The sequence below is a fragment of the Elephantulus edwardii genome, unplaced genomic scaffold (genome assembly GCF_000299155.1).
Source record: "Elephantulus edwardii isolate Elephantulus edwardi_28Jun2011 unplaced genomic scaffold, EleEdw1.0 scaffold00019, whole genome shotgun sequence".
Taxonomy (NCBI): domain Eukaryota; kingdom Metazoa; phylum Chordata; class Mammalia; order Macroscelidea; family Macroscelididae; genus Elephantulus; species Elephantulus edwardii.
In genome coordinates, this window is record NW_006399769.1 from 8,498,400 (window position 1) to 8,501,878 (window position 3,479).

The following is a 3,479-nucleotide window of genomic DNA, read 5'->3' on the forward strand; positions in this document are numbered from 1 at the left end:
ACTTAAATTGCTTCATGTACATTCTTACCACTGGGCCAATTGGCAGCACCATACTAGATGGAGAAGAGATTGAGGTTGTTAACAATTTCAGCTTGGTAGGGTCCACAATCAACACTCTTGGCACCAGCAGACAGGAAATCAAAAGGTGAATTGCTCTGGGGAAGGCTGCTGTCAGGGACCTCTCCAGAGAACTAAGAAGCAGCAATGTCAGTCTGGAGACTAAGGTGCACCTTATTCAGGCCATGATCTTCATAATTACAGTTGCTGTGCATCAAAGAGCTGGGCAATGATCAAGGATGATAGAAGAAGAATTGATGCCTTTGAGTTGTGATGCTGGAGAAGAATACTGAACATACCATGGAGAGACAAGAGAACCAACAGGCTTACCCTAGAGAAGGTGAAACCAGACTGCTCCTTGGATGCATGGATTTTGAAGCTCCATCTCACATAATTTGATTTGGGCATGTAGCCAGGAGGGATGAGTCCTTGGAGAATGACATCATGCTTGGAAGAGTAGAGTTGACAGTGCAGGAGAGGAGGAACCCAGATGAGATGGACTGACATAATAACTGTGGTAATGGAGGTAGGTGTTTGGAGACAGTGAGACTGGCTTCAGGATAGAGCAAAGTTCAAAGCTATCGTACATAGGGCTGCTATGCAGTTGACTCAATGGCTGATAATAACAATAACAACAGCAACAAAAAACATTTGAAAGATGGGCTATGCATCTTTCAAAGAAAGATAAAAAAAAATTCATGCCTTTGAATTATGGTGTTGGCAAAGAAAATGCAATGAAAGGAATTGAATGGGGAAAAATATCATGAACTGCCAAAAGAACAAAAAAAATCTGTCCTAGAAGAAGTGCAACCAGAATACTTCATAGAAGGCAGACTGGTGAAACGGTCCCAAATACTTTGGGCATGTTGTCAAGAGAGGTCTGGAGAAAAACATCAGTCTTGGAAAGCTAGTGGGTCAGTGAAAAAATACTCTCAACTAGATGGATTGACACAGTAACCACAATGATGGGTTTAAACACAACAGAGATTGTGAGGATGGCACCAGATGGGCAGAGTTTCACTTGAGGGTTGCTATAAGTTGGAAATGACTAGAAGGCATCTAATAACAGCATGTAGGTTGAACAAGCATAATGGAAAGATACAGCTCTGACACACACTTTATCTAATTTCAAACCATGGACTGTTACTAAGTGAACAACTGCTTATTGGTTTACATATAGTTTTCACATTAGCATCAAAAAGTATTGTAGAATTTCTATTCTTTGTAACATGACTTGTAATTTTTATAGTCCACACAGTTAAATGTCTCTGCAGAGTCAGTAAAACCTATGCAAACATTTTTATGATAGTTTCTGTTTTCAGTCAACATACTATATCTGACAATGCGACAATACCTCTCGTTCTAGATCTTTTTCTGGTTCAGGCTTGAATTGTTGACAGTTTCTTGTTGATCTACCGCAGTAGCCAGTTTTGAATTATCTTAAGCAAAATTGTACTTGCATGTGCTATGAAGATGTTCTTTGATAATTTCTACATCCTGGTGGATACTTTACCTTTGGAATGGGCCTAAATATTAAATTTTGATCTTTTCCTGTCAGTTGGTCAGGTAAACTACCTTCCAAATGAATTTCTTGGCATAGATGACTCTTTCCAGTATTGCATCAATTTGTTGAGACATCTCAGTTAGCATCCCATCAAGCAACTGGAGCCTTTTTTCCTTATTTTCTGTCCATGTTTACAGTACAACTTGGACTTCTTCCTTCAGTTCCGGTTCTTAATCTTAGGTGTCAGTTTAGCCATTTGTAAGATAAGGATGGACTGACCATTCCAGTTCTAACGATCAAATGCCTTAAATTGTGCTTCTTGGGCTGACACAGTCTGCTGATGGATCATCCCCAGCAGGGCTGAGGGCCAAGTGCTGGCCTGCAGCCCCTTAAACAGATGTGGAAGCTATTGTGGCTATAATTGCCCTCCCAGGAAACAGTTGTAAGAAAAGGAATGCTTTGATAGGTTCCATCAAAGCTGCCTCCATGTCCCCTGGGTGGAGAATATGAAGAACTTCCAGCTGGGACCAGCTGTTATCCTGGTTCCTAGGTAGAAGCCCTGAAGGGTGTTCACTTGCTCACTTTAGCTTGCTTCTAGCATTTTGCTGTTATGAGTAGTGCTGTGGTGAACATCTGCATACATTCTGATGCCTGTCCTTGTCCCTACATTTAAATCCATAGGCCATATATCAAAGGAGCCCTAAGAGTGTGATGGTTAGTGTGTTTGAAAGCTTGGTGGTTTGAGCCCACACAGGGGATTCCATGGAAGAAAAGTCTGATGATATGTTTCCTTAAAGATTACAGGCAACCTTTCAATGAAGATGGCACCAAAAACAAAGAAGGAAGCCCCTGCCCCTCCCAAAACTGAAGCCAAAGCAAAGGTGTTAAAGGCCAAGAAGGCAGTCCTGAAGGGCATCCATGGCCACACACACACAGAAAAAGAAGATCCACACATCATCCACCGTCCAGCGGCCTTAGATGCTGAGACTCCAAGGGCAGTCCTAATACCCCCAGAAGAGCTCCCCCAGGAGAAACAAGCTTGACCACTAGGCCATCATCAAGTTTCCCCTGACCACTGAGTCTGCCATGAAGAAGACAGAAGATACCAACACACTTGTGTTCATTGTGAATGTCAAGATCAAGAAACACTAAATCAAACAAGCTGTGAAGAAGCTCTATGACATTGATGTGGCCAAGGTCAACACCTTGATTAGGCTTAATCGAGAGAAGGAGACCTATCTTCGCCTATGTTCGACTTGCTCCTGACCATGATGCTTTGGATGTTGCCAACAAAATTGGGATCATCTAAACTGAGTCCAGCTGGCTAATTCTAAATACAAATTTTACACACACACACACACACACACACACACACACACTCTCTCTTACAGCCAAGAAAACTTCAGTGGGACAGTTCTACTCTGTTTTATGGGTCCACCATGAGTTAGAAAAGAGAACAATTATTATATATATATATATATATATATATCTATCTCAGATCGTTCAGGAGGCTGGGCTTTATGAGGAGGAATGTGGCATTGGGATTGGAGGAAGACTCATCCATAACCTCCATTATGCAAATGACACAAGTTGCTTGCTGAAACTGAGGAGGACCTGAAGTGCTTGCTGCAGAAGGTCAAGCATTTAGTCTTCAATATGGATTGAAGTTCAACATCAAGAAGACAAACACTGGTTCAGGCAGGGCAGGCTTTAGATCTGTTATACATAGGGTCACTACGAGTTGCAGGCAACTTGATGGCACATAACAACAACCATCACCACCTACCTGAAACTGAGATGGCTGGATTGTATAGTGTCTCTATTTCTAATATTTTTTAAGGAATTGCCATATTCTATTTTCTCAATGGTTATACTAGTATATATCCCCACCAATAGTAGATAAGGATTCTGCTGTCCT

General features: G+C 41.6%; 1 pseudogene; it reads left to right on the top strand.

Annotated features, from left to right (window-relative positions):
• The first annotated feature begins 2,382 nt into the window (after positions 1-2,382).
• Positions 2,383-2,870, top strand: LOC102858820 (annotated as a pseudogene).
• Positions 2,871-3,479: the final 609 nt, after the last annotated feature.